Consider the following 19,896-nt stretch of genomic DNA (forward strand, 5'->3'; position numbering starts at 1 on the left):
TTTTTTTTTTTTTTGGATTTTGGCCGGGGCTAGGTTTGAACCCACCGCCTCTGGCATATGGGACTGGCGCCCTATTCCTTGAGCCACAGGCGCCGCCCACACCGCCACGCACTTCTATTCAAAGTTGAGCCTTGACGTGAGACATTGGGTGCATCACTTAGCTCCTGGGCCTTCGTTGACTCAGCAGGAAACAAGTGATTGCCTTATGTCAGTGGTTCTCGCATTTTGCTTCATATAAAAATTAAAAGTCTTGAGGGCGGCGCCTGTGGCTCAGCTGGTAAGGTGCCGGCCCCATATACCGAGGGTGGAGGGTTCAAACCCGGCCCCGGCTGAACTGCAACCAAAAAATAGCTGGGCGTTGTTGCGGGCGCTTGTAGTCCCAGCTACTCGGGAGGCTGAGGCAAGAAAATCGCTAAAGCCCAGGAGTTGGAGGTTGCTGTGAGCTGTGTGACACCACGGCACTCTACCGAGGGCCATAAAGTGAGACTCTGTCTCTACAAAAAAAAAACAAAAAAAAATTAAAAGTCTTGTTGGTTAAGCCACATCAATTAAACCCGAATCTCTGGGGGGTAGGACTTTGGCATTTGTAGCTTTTTTTAAAAAAAAAACTCTGATTCAGGTGATTCCAGTGCACACTGAGCTTGAGCCCAGAGCTTCTCCTCTACACCTGTGCAGGTGGCTTGCTTCCCTGGATCCGACCCCCTGGTGTTCCCTCTAGATGGAGTCGGGTTGCACTCTGCAGAACTGTGAGACGCAGGAACACAGGTTCTCCATTTTCTCTCAACTAACTTACATAAAATGTTTGTTCAGTTCAGGGATTCCAGCTTCGTAGTCACAGAACTCAGGATTTTTAGTGTTGAAAGGAACCTCAGAGGTCAACGCTGGGACCATTGCTCACCGCTGAGGACCACGATGGTCTATGGCCAATGTTCTTGTCCTCAGGGGTGGGTGGTTCTGCTGTTGATTTTTCTCATTGTCACTTTGAGAGTAAGTCTGCTTTCCTCAGTGATTAAAAAATCACCAAGTACTTCAAATGTACAAAAAATGCAGAAAATATAATAATAAGTCACCCATGTTTTTACCATTTGCTTTCACTACATTATCAAATATTCTGTTTTATAGTTACTTAAAAATTCTCTCTAAAAGAAGAAAGAGTTTTGAATGCGGGTTGTAAAGCTACTCTTTTTCAAGGTTGATTATTCTAGGGCCTTTGCATTTCCATATAAATTATAGAATAAAATTGCTTTATGATTTTTCAAGTTAATCTTCATTTTTAGAATTTTCCTCAATATTTTACTATTATGAGTCAAGTGATGGTAAATATTTTGTTTGTAAATATTTATGCACATTATCTTAGAATGGGTATAGGCGATTGCACTAATGTACACAGCTATGATTTAACAATAAAAAAAGAAGAAAAAAAATTTATGCACATTATTAATTGTTTCTTAGTATAAATACTTAGGAGTTAGATTGTTTGGTCAATAGTTAAACGTGTTTTAAAAGGCTTTTTGTATGAATTGTCAAACTACTTACCTAAAATGTATGAAAGTTCCCCTCTGTTTACATTCTTGCCAACACTATTATCTTTAAATTTCTTTCTGGAATAAATAGGCATAAAATGCTGTTTTATTGTAGTTATACTTTTTATTTTATTGGTTACTGAGGAAGTTGAAAATTTAGTTGTATTTATTGTCCCATTAAAGTGCTTTTTAAAATATAAACTCCCTAGTTTATATTTTATTTGTTTTTGTACTAGAATGTTAAGATTTTCCTGTTGACTTATAAACGCATTTTATGTAATACACGTTGGATATATTATTTGAGTTTATTTAACTTTCCATTTTATTTCTTCTTGTTTTTCTAAAAACAGAAATGTAAACATTTTACTTGGTCAAATCTATTGGCTGTTTTCATGCTTTTTGCTCCTGGTGTTAAGCTTAAAAAATGTCTTTTATCTTAAGATTATATAAATCTATTCCTCTATCTTCTTCGAGTCATTTTTACATTTAACTTTTTGTTCTACTTTGAAGTTGGAGCAAGAGAACTTCATTCTGCTACCTTGATGTTCAGTCATTTATTATTTTCCCAGAGATCACAGATGTGGTTTTTATCCTATACCAAATACTTACACATATTTGGATTCTTTTCTTGTGCTCTATGCCATTTATAGCATGTTACTTTAATAAACTAATTATTATGACTTTTTTAAATTTTATCTTCACTAATATTTAATAACTGACATGTAATTTATATTTCCTTAATTATTAGTGTATGTTTTAAGAAGGTTTGCTTCATTTTTTTTTTTTTTGAGACAGAGTCTCATTATGTCACCTTCAGTAGAGTGCCGTGGCGTCACAGCTCACAGCAACCTCAAACTCTTGGGCTTAAGCAATTGTCTTGCCTCAGCCTCCCAAGTAGTTGGGACAATGGGTACCCGCCACAACTCTTGGCTATTTTTGTTGTTGTTGTTGTAGTTGTCGTTGTTTAGCGGGCTTGGGCTGGGTTCGAACCTGCCAGCCCCAGTGTATGTGGCCTAACTGCTGAGCTACGGACGCCAACCCGTAGGTTTGCTTCTAAAAACCAATGCATAAATATTTCATAATGAAACAATTGAAAGCCATACATGCTTGTGACCTATAGTTTTAATGGTGAAGAGAGGTGTGAAATAAAATACAGAGGTCTTCTCCCCACTCTCAGCTTTTCAGTTAACACTGTTGATGTTAACATTTTTAGTGTTTTGTTAACACAAATAATTGCTCATTTTCTCCTAATGAACTTTAGATAATTTTTTTCTTTTTCTTTTTTACCCTAGAGTGCTGTGGCGTCACAGCTCACAGCAACCTCAAACTCCTGGGCTCAAGTGATCCTCTTGCCTCAGCCTCCCGAGTGGCTGGGACTACAGGTGTTCACCACCACGCCCCACTGTTTTTAGAGACGGGGTCTCTCTCTTGCTTAGGCTGGTCTCAAACTCCTGAGCTCAGGTGATCCACCTGCCTCGGCCTCTCAGAGTGCCGGGATTATAGGTGTGAGCCACCTGCCTGGCCTACATCATTTTTTTTCTATTTCAAAAATTGAAATTGCATTAAATATATGAGATAATTTGTAAATTATTTTTTGAACCTGTGTGTCCATCCAAGAAGAAACCACATTCTTCCACGTACTTGAATATCTTTTATGTACTTCAGTAAAGTTTTACAGTTATTTTCATATAGAGCCTTTAAAATAAGTTTTAAGTATTTTAGTTTTTTAACATTTAAAAAAATGTATTCCTTGGGATTTTATGTTACCTTTTATTGGATTTTAGAATGGTAAAATTTCCTGTTTTATTTTCTTACTCGTTATTGCTGATAAGTAGGTAAACCACTGTTGTGTTGTATATTTATTTAATGATTAATCATGTTACCAGTTGCTAGTGGTTATGCAAATGTTAGCTGTTTGTATTGTGTTTTATATTATTATACTACTCACATACATACATTATTTTTTCTCTTTTCTGGTAACTGTATTTAAATCCTTTCCGATCTAATTTTCCTGCCATTGCATACTCCCCAGTTCTTATTTGGAGCAGGAAAGAGGTTGGTGGATTACTTGTAATTATCCTACAGTTTTAAAAGAGAAAAACATAAATATGAACTTGATGATTTTATTATCTATTTTAGGTTACACAAAATAATTAATGTATTTTCGTTTATTTTTGTCTGACATAGGATTACAGAGGGCTTTTCATTTTATTTTTATATAGGGAAGTAGAGTTAATTTTATTTTTATATAGGAAAGTAGAGGTATAATTAGTAGATACCTTCTGCACAGAAATAATAATTATAGTTTGCTTGTTTTTTGATCTTATTGGAAAGGTAAAAATTACTAGAAAAATGTGAATTAACAGTGATTACATGGGGATATTTATTTTAAGTATTTCTTTTTTTCTAGCTGGGGACATGGAAAGCCACTGAATTGTTCCCTAAAGCTGAATTTTCTTTAAAAACTTTAGTTTGGAATAATTTGAATAGTTTTAGATTTACAGAAAAGTTGCAAAGATAGTACCAGGAATTATCATGTACCCCACACTTGGTTTTCCTTACTGTAAATGTCCTGCAGAATCATTAGAAATAAGAATTCTGCAGAGCATGGTGACTCACACCTGTTATCCCAGCACTTTGGGAAGCTGAGGCAGGAGGATTGCTTGAGGCCAGGAGTTTGAGACCAGCCTGAGAAAGAGTAAAACTCCAGTTCTAAAAATAACAGAAAATATTAGCCAGATGCAGTGGTGCCCAGCTGTAGTCCCAGAGGCTTAGGAGGCTGAGGCAGGAGGATCGCTTGAGGCCAGGAGTTTGAGGTTGCTGTGAGCTGTGATGATCCACTGTACTGACCACCTCCTGACCCACAGAGGCCAGGAGTTTGAGGTTGCTGTGAGCTGTGATGATCCACTGTACTGACCACCTCCTGGACCCACAGAGGCCAGGAGTTTGAGATTGCTGTGAGCTGAGATGATCCATTACACTCCAGCCCAGGAGACAGAGCAGAGACCCCCAAACCACAATAACAATAACCAAACCCATAAACCCCCAAACCCACCACTAGGAACACTGGTATATTACTGTCCACTAACCTTCTGACTTTGAATTTCACTGTCATTTCTGCTTTTCTGTTTCAGCATCCCTCCCAGGACACCACATTACATTTACTGTTCCTGTCTAATTACCGTCCTCTGATCTGTGATAGTTTCCCAGACTTTGTTTTTTGATTAGATAGTATGAGTCAAGTATTTTGTAGAATGCTACTCAATTTGGATTTGTCTAATAGCCTCTCATGATTAGGCTGTGGTTATGGGTTTGGGGGAAGAGCACAGAGATGGTTTCATCTCTTCACATCATCCTGGGGGTCCACGTTGTCAACATGAATTACTACTGGCAGTGTGAACCCCGGCCACTCAGCCAAGGGAGTGCTTGCCAGGTTTCTAATCTGTAAAATTAATTCTTCCTTCCCCTTTCATGCTCTGTGCCTGGGAAGCATTCTAAGTCACTAAGTCCAGTGCACACTGAAGGGCTGGGTTTGGGAGCTGAGTCTAATTGAGAATCTTTCTGGTGTTATGTTATATGCCATCAACTCTTTTTTTTTTTTTGTAGAGACGGAGTCTCACTTTACCGCCTTCAGTAGAGTGCCATGATGTCACAGGACTCACAGCAACCTCCAGCTCTTGGGCTTCCGCGATTCTCCTGCCTCAACCTCCCAAGCAGCTGGGATTACAGCCGCCTGCCACAACGCCCGGTTATTTTTTGGTTGCAGTTCAGCCAGGGCTGGGTTTGAACCTGCCACCCTCGGTATATGGGGCCGGCACCCTACTCACTGAGCCACAGGCGCCACCCCATCAACTCTTGATTTGTTACAGATATCCTTGACCACAGAGAAGCATCTAAGAAGTGTCTTTTTACATGAGTCGTCAACCACCTAAATTATAATTTAAGAAAGAAAATGAAGCAAATTGAGCCCAGGGGAAAGAAAAACGATGTATGGATATTAAAGCAATAATAGAAAGAAACTTCATTGCTTGAATTAATTCAGAAGACGCTCGACTGAATTAGTAAAAAGTCTGTTATGTAAGTCTGGAAGACTGTTAAACTTTAATTCCAACCAGGAAAACAAATGATTGTCTCATGAAAGCCTACACTTCCTCAGTGCAGAATTTATAATGTATTTCTTCTTTATCTCCACAGGATCTAAAAGGCTGTTCGCATTGTGGGAGATGGGCAAGGGTTGGTGGAGTGGGATTGAATAAACAAGTAGGTTTCTTTATCCATTTACAGAAGAATCTCTTGATTTTCAGGCCATTTTAAATGTATTTAAGTGAAACACATATTTCAGGCTACTTCTAAGCTGTCTCTGAAAAGACAGCCAGACCCAAGGGATCTGAATACATGTTTCTCCTGAGAAGGTGCGCAGTTATAAGCAAGAGATGCCCAACATCATTTGCCATCAGAAAAATGCAGGATCAAAACCACAGGGAAACGCCACTTCACATCCATCAGGGCAGTGAGAGTGAAAAGGATAAGTAATAACAAATAGCAGTGGGGAATTGGAATTGTTATACACCGCTGGCGGGAATGTTAGTGGTATAGTTATTAAATACTTCTGGAAAACACTCTGGCAGCTCCTCAAACAAGTGAACATAGAGTTACCATGTGACCCAGAAATTCTGCTCCTAGGTATGTATGTACTCAAGAGAAATGAATACGTACTCCACACAAAACCTTGCACAAGAACGCTCCAAGCAGCATTATTAAAATAATAGTCCCAAAGTGGAAACAATACAGATGTTCATCAACTGATGAAAAGACTAATAAAATGTGTCCCAGCCACACAGTGGAACATTATTGGACAATGGGGAGGAATGACGTACGGATATGTCCTATAGCCACGATGGACCTTGAAACCATCATACTAAGTGAACACAGCCAGTCTCCCAGGGACACGTTTTGTGGAATTCTGTTATGTGAAATGTCCAGAAGGGTAAATCTATAGCGACAGAAAGTAGACTGGTGGTTGCCCAGGACCTGGGAGGTTGGGTTTGAGATGGGGAATGACTGTTAATAAGTAAGAGGTTTCTTTTGGGAGTGGTGGAAATGTTCTGAAATCAATTGTGGTGATGGTTGTGCAATTCTGTGAATATACTAAAAACCATTGAATTGTACACTGTAAGTGGGAGAAAGTGTATGGTATGCAAATTATATCTCAGTAAGGCTATTATTTAAAAAAAGACAGAAAGAGAAAGGCAGATCTCGGAATATGGTTCCAATTTATGCAAATAGTAAGGGCAAAAACTCAGGTTACAAGTCAAGGAACAATACAGGGGGTGTGGGAGGCAGTTACAAAAACATGTCATCAGAGAGGCTGGAGAGCTAAGGGTCTGCCTCGCTCCTGGGGTGAGAAGTGACCTCCCTGTGAGGATCTGACGGGCACCTGGGAAGGCCTAGTGCTTAGGGCTAAAATTCCAGCATTGTGCACGTTAGTACTAGAAACTTATTCTTTAGATCACAAGCTTAAAATGCAAGCAATCCATTAAACATTATAGTGTCAATGTGCCCCCTGAGCTCTTTCTGGTTGACAGCTAGGATTTGGACTGGGGACAAGGAGACAAGCCTCAGAGAGAGCCAGTGGGGACAGCAGCCTGCAGGCTTCAGAAGAGGCCCACATAGCCAGGGGCTAGTCTTAAGGGAGCACCCTATTTTGGCCTCTGCTACAGTCACATCTCATGGCTTTGTGGCATGGTCTTGTGGTTGTCTTGAGGACTCCCCATCAGTTAGGAAATGGGCCTCAAGTTCTCCAAGTCTGTGGCTCAGCTTTGATTCTGGAATGTCTACAGCCTCTTGGAGGGCTGAGTTTGCATTCATTCTCATGGCTGTCTTTGTTCGGCCATCCCTTGGTACCATGTTGCTGTTTGAATAGAACTAACTGCTTCCTGCCTCACTGTGCCTTGAACTACCCATGAGACAAAGCTCTTGTGTGATCCATTCGGGGGGCCGACCTTCAGCACCTCATGACTGCAGCTATAGATCACATCTGTGTCGCCGAGCATGACCTTCCTCACTCCACGTCCTGCCTGACAGGGATTGTTGTAACGATATGTCACAGAAACACATTTCACATGTTGATCAAAACTCACTTGCTGTGGTTTGAAGTGTGAGCCCACCTCGCCGTGTCACAGCAGGGTGACCCAGAACCACTATTGCAGCACAAAACACACGTACATGCTGTCGAGGTGACCAGTTCAGAGTCAGGTTTTCATCTGTTTTAGATTAAACCTGTTAATTTTTCCCGTATGCAAAGCGGGACTTGGATTTTTCAGCCAGTTCCCTTTCCTTCTCCAAAGTGAGGAACTGGAGGTTTTTTATCTAAAACGAGGAGACTGAATCTCCATGGCTTTTCTGCCTTGCATAGTTATAATTTAGAATGAGAAAGGCTGGTCTCTCTAATAAGAGTGTGAGCTCCTGAAGGCGAGAGCTGCTGAATTATTTTAAGGTTTTCCCTTCTATAACACCTCCCCATTGTTATCTACCGCAGTTGGGTATGGGAGGGAGGAGAAGAGTTTACAGCCTCCTTCCAGCTTTCCAGAATTCAAAAACTGTTATCCTTTTCTTGATTGAGAACTGCTAGTCTAGCTGTTCACAGAAAGGGCTTAGGAAGGCAGCCATTGGTCACCTGGTTGTTGTTGCTTTGACTCTGTACACGCATGTCATTTTTGCACTGTGCTTGCCTCCAAAACATTCTTTGATAACTTTTTGGTTGTGAGCTTTGGCTTTTTCTTTCTAGATTACATCAAAAAAAAAAAAAAAACAAGGCTCCCCCAACAGCCCCTCATGTGAGTTCTTTATTCTTTTCTCTTTGTCTTAAGACACCCCAAGATGCTGACAGAGACCTTCCTGTGCACCTGAGAATCTGGGCCACTCAGGGCCAGTTAGTACCCTGGCAGGAGAAAGGCATATAGCACGCTGGCTGCATCTGTTGAACTGCGCAGGGATCACAACCCCGCGAGTAACTGCCGTGGAGCAGGTTAGCAGGGCCGAAGCTTCCTTCTCCTGGGGCTTCTTCCCTCACACTACCAAATTCCTTCCTGGCAAGGGGGCTCGCCAATCCAGTGACACCTCATCTGTCTACTTGCTCAGCTCCTCCTCCCTCCCTGCTCCCCCTCTGTCCCCCCCAAGTCGTAGGGCTTGATCAATCTCCCCACCACAAGGGCAGGGCAGACGCTGCCTCAGACAGTGGACTAATGGCTCAGCCCCCCCAGCACCTGGACAGCATCCAGGGCTCCTGACACATTCCAGTGGGGGGGGGGCATCCATCTCTTTCAGGGGCGCCTTTGCTAACCCAAACATTGGAGCAAGGAGATCCGTCTTCCCTCACTCCCAAAGATACAGGTTAGATGGAGCGTTATTTTCACAGCGATGCCTGGTTAGAGTTAGCTGGGAGCTAATTGCCAAGGGAAGACCTGGGCAGTAGGCAGGGGCAGAGAGGGAGCAAGGGGGTGGGGTATTCACGGAAATTGACTGTGTGTTGCCTAAGACATGCTGGCAAGTCAGTCAAAACACTTTGTGAAAACTTATATTAGAGCCTCCTGCTGCCCCTCAGCTCCTGACGACCAAGGTCTGTGTCCAGCTCATTGGATGTGTGCGCTGAGACATCACCATAATTGGGACAGAATAGGGGTGGGAGGGACGGCAGGATGCAGGTGGAGTGTGCTGGGAGGAGGGGACTTGTGCTTTCCCAGGCTCTCAGCTGCAGGGCATTGCCTGGTGTATCTTCTGCTCATGAGCCTCAGTGCAGAGGACCAAATGGAGCCACAGAGTGTGTGCAGGACGTGTGGCTTTCCTCTCCCCTCCCCTCTTCTCCCCTCCCTTCCTCTCCCCTCCCCTCTTCTCCCCTCCCTTCCTCTCCCCTCCCTTCTTCTCCCTTCCCCTCTTCTCTGCTCCTCCTAAAGTTTCAACCAGAGACTTCTGGTTTCTGGTTGAGCATGTGAGAAGCTGGAAACTTGTCACTCTATCCTAGCAAGTAAAAAATCTGAACAAACTGAAAGAAACCAACCAGTCTTCCTAGATGCATGAGAGAGGTGAGGTCACAGGGCGAACAGCTGCCCCCAAGTTGCACAGACAGGCGAGTGCAGAGAATCACAGCTTGCTGGTGAGGAAACCGCAGGCAGAGACCTCTGCAGGAGCCAGTGCTGGGCCAGGAAAACCCCAGTTGTAATTGAGGGACCCCTGGAAGTTGAGTGTGTACTATTCAGAGAGCTGAAAACTGTAGGTGGCCTAGTGGAGGCAGGGGTTGGGGGCGCCAGGCTTTTGTGAGTTTTACCTCCAGGATCTCAACACGATTCTTAGCATGAATATTGGAGAAACATCTCATACTTCTGGCAGAGAAAAGAGAAAAGGATCTATTTTGTAATACACCAAAGCGTTCTCTTCTTCTTAAGGAGGACTGCCCTCAAAGGAAACTATTTAATCAGAACCTAACTGACCCAGAGGAGAAGAAAAGTCAGGCTTCAGCCCATTCTAGCCATCTTGTGCCCCGCTCAGGGTGGGACATTGAGAAACACCCGTGAAGCTCACAGTTCTGTGCTGTCAGCTCCGAGAAAGACCATGGCACCACCCGCACCACATCACTAAAGGCCTGTTTGCTGCAGTTACCTTTACCCAGTACATCAGTCTGACTGTCAAGAAAAAAGGCCAAAAGAACAGTTTAAGGAAACAGAGAAAGCATCAAAACCAGACTCAGATATGACAGGGATGTTGGAATTATCAGACTGGGAATTTTAAAAGACTATGATTAACATGCTAAGGGTTCTCATAGATAAAGTAGGCAGCGCGTAAGAACAGATGAACCGTGTAAATACAGAGGTGGAACTTCTGAGAAAGAACCAAGAACAAACGCTGAAGGTCAATGGAAACGGTGGGCCCATTAGCAGGCTGGACATGGCTGAGGCTTTGAGCTTGTGGCTGTCTTAATAGAAACCTCTTAAGCTGAAAAGCAAAGAGAAAGAAACAGAACAGAACATACAAGAACTGTGAGACAACCACAAAAGCTGTAAAACATGTACACTGGGGACACCGGAAGGAGAAGAGAAAGAGGAAGAGATGAAATGTAGTTGTGTGCTGCATACAGACATTTTGGTCATTAGTGGACCATATATATGACAGTGGCCCCATAGGATCATAATGGAGCTGAAAAATTCCTATCACTTCGTAACAGCATAGGTGTCATCGCGCCATAGCACAATGGATTACCTTTCCTATATATAGATATGTTTAAACACATAAATACTTAATGATTGTGTTACACTTAACCCAGTGTTCAGTACAGACTATGCCACACAGGTTTGTAGCCTGGGAGCGATAGGCTGTCCCATGTAGCTGGTGAGTGCTACCCATGTAGCTGGGGTGTGCAGTAGGCTGTCCCATGCAGCTGGTGAGTGCTACCCATGTAGCTGGGGTGTGCAGTAGGCTGTCCCATGCAGCCAGGGGTAGCCAAAAGACAGCCTACTGCACTCCCCTAGCTGCATGGGACAGCCAACTGCACACCCCAGCTACATGGGATAGCACTCCCCAGCTACATGGGATAGCCTACTGCACACCATTACATTCAAATGACAGAAAACCAAAGGTAAAGAAAACCATTCCGAAAAAAGCCAGAAGGACAACACCCTACCTAGAGAGGGACAAAGGTAAGAATCACATCTGGCTTCTCAGGAGCCATGCAGACAAGAAGGGAGAATAGTGAAAAGTATTTAAAGTATTAAGAGAAAAGTATTATTTAAAGTATTAAGAGAAAAAAATCTGCTGACCCAGAATTCTGTACCCTGTGACATTATCCTTCCAAAATCGAAGGGGAAATAAAGACTTTCTCAGGCAAGCAAAAATTGAAGGAACGTGTTAAAAGAAGCTCTTTAGAGAAAAGTAAAATGATAGAGGTCAGAAACTTGAATCTACATAAACAAACATATTTATGACGCTCAGAAGAGCATCAAAGAAGGAATAAGCAAAAGCAAAGGTTTACACTGGCTTTGGGGCACACAGTGAACACAGCCTTATCTTTAAGGAACTCACATTCTAAAAGGAAAAGAAAAGAGTCAGCACAGCTAATGGGAAAAACGTGGGCTTTGGGGTCAGCATACTTGAGTTCTAAGACAGGCTCTAACAGTCCTGTGAGCTTTGAGTGTTAGGCAAGTTACTAAACGTCTCTGAGCTGTTCCTTCAACTAAATCTCAGAGAATGAGAAGTAATGTCTGCATATGACATATGGAGTTGATCAAGTGTGATTACTCAGACAGCCCAGTCACTAGCCAGCCCGTGATAAGTGACAGAGCAAGCCCTGGTGAGCGCTGAGGAAGGGAGGAGGAAGAGTGGAGGTAGGGAGGAGGAAGGGTGGAGGAAGGATGGAGGAAGGGAGGAGGAAGGGTTGAAGAAGGGTGGAGGAAGGGAGGAGGAAGGGTGGAGGAATGATGGAGGAAGGGAGGAGGAAGGGTGGAGGAATGATGGAGGAAGGGAGGAGGAAGGGTGGAGGAATGATGGAGGAAGGGAGGAGGAAGGGTGGAGGAATGATGGAGGAAGGGAGGAGGAAGGGTGGAGGAAGGGAGGTGGAAGGGTTGAAGAAGGGTGGAGGAAGGGAGGAGGAAGGGTGGAGGAATGATGGAGGAAGGGAGGAGGAAGGGTTGAAGAAGGGTGGAGGAAGGGAGGAGGAAGGGTGGAGGAATGATGGAGGAAGGGAGGAGGAAGGGAGGAGGAAGGGTGGAGGAATGATGGAGGAAGGGAGGAGGAAGGGTGGAGGAAGGGAGCAGGAAGGGTTGAAGAAGGGTGGAGGAAGGGAGGAGGAAGGGTGGAGGAATGATGGAGGAAGGGAGGAGGAAGGGTGGAGGAAGGGAGGTGGAAGGGTTGAAGAAGGGTGGAGGAAGGGAGGAGGAAGGGTGGAGGAATGATGGAGGAAGGGAGGAGGAAGGGAGGAGGAAGGGTGGAGGAAGGGAGGAGGAAGGGTTGAAGAAGGGTGGAGGAAGGGAGGAGGAAGGGTGGAGAAATGATGGAGGAAGGGAGGAGGAAGGGTGGAGGAAGGGTGGAGGAAGGGAGGAGGAAGGGTGAAGGAAGGATGGAGGAAGGGAGCAGGAAGGGTTGAAGAAGGGTGGAGGAAGGGAGGAGGAAGGGTGGAGGAAGGGAGGAGGAAGGGAGGAGGAAGGGTGGAGGAAGGGAGGAGGAAGGGAGGAGGAAGGGAGGAGGAAGGGTGGAGGAAGGGTGGAGGAAGGGAGGAGGAAGGGTGGAGGAAGGGTGGAGGAAGGGAGGTGGAAGGGTTGAAGAAGGGTGGAGGAAGGGAGGAGGAAGGGTGAAGGAAGGGAGCAGGAAGGGTTGAAGAAGGGTGGAGGAAGGGAGGAGGAAGGGTGGAGGAAGGGAGGTGGAAGGGTTGAAGAAGGGTGGAGGAAGGGAGGAGGAAGGGTGGAGGAATGATGGAGGAAGGGAGGAGGAAGGGTGGAGGAATGATGGAGGAAGGGAGGAGGAAGGGTGGAGGAATGATGGAGGAAGGGAGGAGGAAGGGTGGAGGAATGATGGAGGAAGGGAGGAGGAAGGGTGGAGGAAGGGAGGTGGAAGGGTTGAAGAAGGGTGGAGGAAGGGTGGAGGAATGATGGAGGAAGGGAGGAGGAAGGGTTGAAGAAGGGTGGAGGAAGGGAGGAGGAAGGGTGGAGGAATGATGGAGGAAGGGAGGAGGAAGGGAGGAGGAAGGGTGGAGGAATGATGGAGGAAGGGAGGAGGAAGGGTGGAGGAAGGGAGCAGGAAGGGTTGAAGAAGGGTGGAGGAAGGGAGGAGGAAGGGTGGAGGAATGATGGAGGAAGGGAGGAGGAAGGGTGGAGGAAGGGAGGTGGAAGGGTTGAAGAAGGGTGGAGGAAGGGAGGAGGAAGGGTGGAGGAATGATGGAGGAAGGGAGGAGGAAGGGAGGAGGAAGGGTGGAGGAAGGGAGGAGGAAGGGTTGAAGAAGGGTGGAGGAAGGGAGGAGGAAGGGTGGAGAAATGATGGAGGAAGGGAGGAGGAAGGGTGGAGGAAGGGTGGAGGAAGGGAGGAGGAAGGGTGAAGGAAGGATGGAGGAAGGGAGCAGGAAGGGTTGAAGAAGGGTGGAGGAAGGGAGGAGGAAGGGTGGAGGAAGGGAGGAGGAAGGGAGGAGGAAGGGTGGAGGAAGGGAGGAGGAAGGGAGGAGGAAGGGAGGAGGAAGGGTGGAGGAAGGGTGGAGGAAGGGAGGAGGAAGGGTGGAGGAAGGGTGGAGGAAGGGAGGTGGAAGGGTTGAAGAAGGGTGGAGGAAGGGAGGAGGAAGGGTGAAGGAAGGGAGCAGGAAGGGTTGAAGAAGGGTGGAGGAAGGGAGGAGGAAGGGTGGAGGAAGGGAGGTGGAAGGGTTGAAGAAGGGTGGAGGAAGGGAGGAGGAAGGGAGGAGGAAGGGAGCAGGAAGGGTTGAAGAAGGGTGGAGGAAGGGAGGAGGAAGGGTGGAGAAATGATGGAGGAAGGGAGCAGGAAGGGTTGAAGAAGGGTGGAGGAAGGGAGGAGGAAGGGTGGAGAAATGATGGAGGAAGGGAGGAAGAAGGGTGGAGGTGCAAGCCATGGCTTTCTTTTCCATTGGGGGAATCAGAGATGTCTTGTGATGGCAGTGGCCCCGAGAACATGGCTCCTTCTAATTCCTCACTATGAGTCCTTTTATTCTTAAGTCAATATCTGCTGTTTATTGAGGACCTTCTATGTATGGGTGCTGAGCTGGGTGTTCCGCATTTGAGATTTCACGTAATCCATTTAATAGCATTGTTAGGCAGAGATTATCTGCCCTGTTTTCAGATTAGGAAGATGGTGTTCGAGGTTCAGCCTAGTTAAATGAGCTGACTGTGGCCACCCAGCTAGAGGATGGTGGAGCTCTGAGCTCTATCCCAAGTCACTATGTTCTGAAGCTTAAGGACAGAGGTTTGTTCTCAGCCTGACCATGGTCACTGACAACTACTCTTTATTCCAAACAAGGCTCTTTCCTTCATCTTTGCCACAAGAGGGCGGGTGGCTCTTAGGGGACTGTTGCAGCCATCAGTCTGTTTTGTAGATCTGGCTAAATCCTAAGCTTTTTTGACTGAAGTGATTCAAGACAGGATTTTTCATACTGGGGAGGAGAACTGGAGCCCAAAGTAGGAAACCCAGGTAAGAGTTTTGTTGTGTGTACTCCGGGAGGGTTAGGAAAAGGCTCCCTACTTGAGCACAGGAGGACCTACCAGGAGGTAGGAGGACCAGGGCCAGCAGCAAGTCTACCTGGTCCTTGCTGGCTGGACATCCGGTGAAGGCTTGGGCAGGATGAAGTTGGTGGTGACTAGGTGGGGACACACCTCCTGTTGAAGGTCCTGTCACTTTGTACTGAGCAAGGAAGCAGGGGGCAGGGGCTAACACCCGGGGCTTTTCATACATCCTGGCTCCAAATGAAGTTGTATGCGGACGTTGGATCCCCAGAACACCAGGAGCAGAGTTAAGCCTGCACTTGTCCCTGTAGGCAGCCAGATTCTAGGGCATGGAGAATACATGAACAGTCCTTGGGATTTTTTCTGTAATAATAACCTCTTGTGTCTGTGCAGAACTTAATAATTCTGGAAGCCCTTCATAGTTCCTGTTGCTGAATACTCGCAAGGTTACTGGCCCTGACTTTGCTGTGGGAGCAGCAGCGTCACAGGTGAGAGACAGCTCAGGGAGAGGCAGTGATGGGTTAAGTGGGTGTGGGGTTGAATCCTCCTTCAGGCTTAATAGGCGCAACCTTGGGTGACTCGTGAGCTCTTCCTAGGCTCAGCTTCCTTCTGTGTACAGTGAGGCTGATCCCCAGCAGGGATGAAATGGTGTCCGAAGTACCAAGTGCCTACACAGTGCCCAGCCCGTCGCAGAGAGCCAATGCCCTTCCTTTCTGACACCTCCTGGCAGCTCTGCCTGAAATGCGGACGTTCCATTGGCAAGGTTGTCAAGGCAGGGTGTCCATTTGTGGAACAGGGCTGGGTGTGGAACTCTGGGTGAGGGAACTGCAGACTGTGGAGGGGCCCCAGGTGACCGATGGCAGCTTCAGCCTCTGCTGCTCTGTGTCCCTCTCAAGCACCACAGGGGAGACCCATGGTGGGCTGTGGAGATGAGCTATGGTTCCCATTGACCATGAACAGGGAGGTGACAGGCACTCGATGACTCTCTTTGTGACAGGGGCCAAATTGTGTGGGTTGGGTAGGGGGTGGTCTAGGACTTAACATGCATGGTGTGGTGGTGGCGGGGTGAGGGGACCGACACCAGGTCATCCCAGAGACTTTGAGGCTACTGTGCACAGAAATGGTTAAAGACTGCATCTGTATATTTTGGATTCTGAGTCAGGACACATGACCTGATACAGATAAACTCCCCATGGAAACAGCATAGCATATGTGAAGCCAGGAGTGCACCTGGAAATAGCATAGGCTACGCAAAGCCAGGAGGGCACCTGGAACCCAGGGCGCATGATCACCAGGCCCCCCGGACCTCCTGGTAGAAGTTGGTGATGCTCACCTAGAAGTTTTGCTGATGGACTTCCCTTGTTTGTTTTCTTTTCCTCAGGGTGGACAGAGAGACGTCAAGATAGATGGCACGAGAACTGAGAGATACATCCTTAAAGGCCCTGAGCCTTTTAAATCTTCCTCTGCCTTCCCCAAAGTGTAGCTCTTTCAAAAAGACTCCCATCCCAGATCAGGCTATTTTTTATTTCTCAGGCTGGGACACAGCCTTTACAACTTTGGCACAAGCCAAGACTGTGTGTTTAACGGCACCTTTTAAAACCCAAGTAATCTTTCCTTACATTAATTTCATTCAATCAGTTTTCTTTCAATTAAACACATGAATGAGAGTAGAATGACATTTGGTACACAGCCACTTCCTGAACCACGGCTCGAGGGAGAAATACAGGGTTAGGTTCCTAAAAGCTTCCGGTCCCAACATTTTCATCAATCAATGAAAACATGACCTTGTTTTATGTGTGTTTCTGCTTCAAGACGTCTTACTCGACATGTACACAGTTGAGTCATTAACACCGAACATTGACAATGAACTCAGGCCTGAGCTAAGCTTATCTAACACATGCACTTTCTTCCCAAGGCAAAGAACAGCCTTCTTGCACATAGAAACACTTAGCACATGAACCCTACACTTCAGGCCACAGTGAAATCACTAAAAAAAAGCACAAAACTGCAAAAAAAGTGTCCCTAAGTGGCCCGCGGGATGGGCATTTGTTTATAGTATGAGAGCTGAAGCAGGAAGGCAGCGTCCATCGTCCTACTCAGATTTGCCTGAGAACGAGGGTGTCTGGCAACTGGAAGTTTTCACTGTTCCACACAAGTCCTCAAAGAACCATGACAGCACTGTGAGTGTTGATTTGGGGGCTACAAATACATTTTAGTGTCTCTGGAACTTGCCTGTCCCCTGCACCTTTGGCAGAACCAGAGTTTTAAGGAAGAAACAATCACAACATAGAGTTCTTTTGCTTTGGAACTTGGCTGGCGACTGAGCATTAATTTTAATTTTAAAGCAGTGAATAATTCAAGCCGTTCTCTCTCCCTGGGTCTAGGTAAGCCATGGTGCTGTGCAGCTGTCTTCTTCCGAGACATAAGCACACGAACAATCCTGCGGGCATCATTTAAGCTGCTGTGTTGGGCAGTGCTTGTAGCTCATAGCCTTTAAATTTTTCATTTTGAGCGCCACTGTTTTTGTCTAAATTGATTTTTGTGTAAACCAGGGTCTTGGCCTCTTGGCTCTTGGAGTTCTATCTGATACAAGTGGCAAAACTACTTCAGACAAAACCTTGCTCACAGCCTCAGTCTGATTCAATAGACATACATGCGGCTGCTTCAGCTCAAGCAGGGTAGGAGGATGGAGCTCGAGGTTTCTCAGGAATTCCTTGCTCTCGCCAGAGCACTCCTGGAAGCCACACAACTGGATGAGTCTGTGATCCTATGGAGGAACACAGCTAATACAGGGTGTTTATTGCTACAACAAATGCCGCCTCCTTTTCTAGAGTCACTGCTAAGCCAGGTATTATACCAGCGCCACTTTCTACCATCTTCCTCCTTTGCTAGTGCTGTTAAAAAGGCAAGTGAACACCCTTATCGAAACAAGCCCCGTCTCTGTCTCCACTCTCTCCACACATCCTGCACCCTAGTCTTGTTGGCTTGTGCTTACTCAGGATTCAGGAGTCAGGTCCTTTAGCCCTAAATACTTCATTTATATTTTAACTTGTGAGTCAGGCGTAGGGCTAGGTAGACTCATAGAGACATTAGCCCTAACCGAGTGAACTCTGCCATCATTTAGATCTTCGGCATTTGGGAGTTGTTCAGTTGGTTGCCCCTTGAGAGCACATTTAATTTGCGCATGGTTGGTAAGAAGGGAAAAGGAGATCGAATTCCAAACCCAGTTCCCAAGTTTCTACAGACCAGCTGCCTTTCCTAAGGGGTCTCAGGATCCCTCCCCGAGGAGGAAGACACCACCTGCCTCAGCCTCTCCCCTGCACTCAGCCTCTTTGGAGTTACTGCGTTTTATAACCACACTGGACCTCTCAGACTTGGGGCCAGTGAGGGGCCCTCAGACCACCATCGACCTGTTGGAATGTTGGATTCCCTTTGCCAGGGGAATGAAAAGTTTCCTCTTGATTTGAATATTGTTGACATTTTCATTAGCAGCCCAGCTCCCCAAAGCCACATCTTGGCAAGAGAAGAGGTGAAATCTCACTCAAACATGTGCTCCAGGTGACCCCCTGGGATCCAGGGCTGAATCTTTTCGTCAGAGGCACAGGAGTGCTCCATTCAAGGCACACCATTCTTTCCAGCTTCACGGAAGACAGACACAGCTTTCAGAAGCTGCCTCCTTTCAGGTCGTCCACATGTCCTTGCTGCTGACCCCGGGAGTTTTTAGAACTGACTCTGGTAATCAGGTCAGAGGCTTGGTAGAGTTTCCAGCAACTGGTGTGAGAAAAGTGGCAGCAACATAACCAGCTTAAAAGCTGCGTTGGGGTCTGGCCTAACCCGGTCAGATTGTTGCTGCTGCTTTCTCAGGAGCTGATATTACACAAAGGTGCTGAGAGTCTCCGCTTTAACCTGCCATCGTAAAGGGAACAGTTAGACCAGCATGAATGTTTCTTTCCCTAAGGACAAAAAGATGAAATTTGCATTGATGACAACCCTTGAACCATCTGGTACCCATTGTATTCTTCCTCAAATACTTTCCTCAATAAATAACTATGCAAGTATTTGGGGGGCACCTGTTTTTGTGCCTAGAATCATGCTTCATACTCCAGAAGTTTTGAGGAAGACTGAAGACGTTGTCTTTGCCGTCAGAGATCCTGTAGTTGAGTGGAATGGAACCTCTTTGCTATCTGGAATAAACACACCGGTTCTTATGATCCCCGGGCCACAGTGGATGTGGGAAGAGGGTAAGCAATTTGATTGCTTGAGGGTGCAAAAAGTACAGTGAGATTTACTATATTGCAGTGCTAGGTACACCCTAGATTTTGTCATACTTCAAACGAAGGTTTGCCAGACTCTCTAGAAGGAATTTCAGTTTTGCGAGAGCGGGCTATTGATTGGACTTGTTTGCGTTGTGGCTGCTGTGTCCAGGGAAATGCCTGAGAAGCAGCAGGCACTTGATGAATAATTGCAAAGGGGAAGAATTAATGGGAGACTGAAACAGACGCTGGCACCCTCCAGCCTCCCCATGGACTGCTCTTGCATTTATTTCTGAGCAAGTTTTGGGAAGAGGGTGGCCTTTTTTTGCTGTGTCTAGGACCCAGATAAGGGTTCCAGGGATGAGTAAAATGTGTCCCAGCATCTTCAACTGTATTTCCAGACACTTTCCCCTCACTTGCTCATCAGAAGAGCCTTCTGAGAGCTTCTTCCGGAAAACTTACAAGAGAGTCAATCCTCTGCTTATCTTTGGGAGGCACATACATTCCCCTTTGCTGTCTCTGATGGTTGTTATCTAAAAACTGTCTAGACTTGAGATTCAAACCGGGCGACAGAGAATGAGATTGAAATATTTCTTCACTTGGGAGTGGGGGTGGCCACAGTGAAATATTCCCATTCCTGACCCCTGGGGCAGGCTCCCCGCACAGCCAGCTCAGGGCCCCACAACTTGGGGAATGGGATTTGTTCCGTGTTGACACAAGGTCCCATCACAGGGAGACGGTCTAGGCTTGGCTCTCACAGAGAGATTTTGAAATAAACTTTTCCATTTGGGTGCAAAGGGAGCAGGAAAGCCTTTAATCTTGCCTTTCCGTGGCATCTGTGATGGGGTTGGGGTGATTGCTCCAAACTGCTTAGAGAGCATGTGGTGGGATGGTGGGAGGTGGATTCCAGGGGTGATT

The sequence above is a fragment of the Nycticebus coucang genome, chromosome 24, assembly GCF_027406575.1.
Source record: "Nycticebus coucang isolate mNycCou1 chromosome 24, mNycCou1.pri, whole genome shotgun sequence".
NCBI lineage: Eukaryota > Metazoa > Chordata > Mammalia > Primates > Lorisidae > Nycticebus > Nycticebus coucang.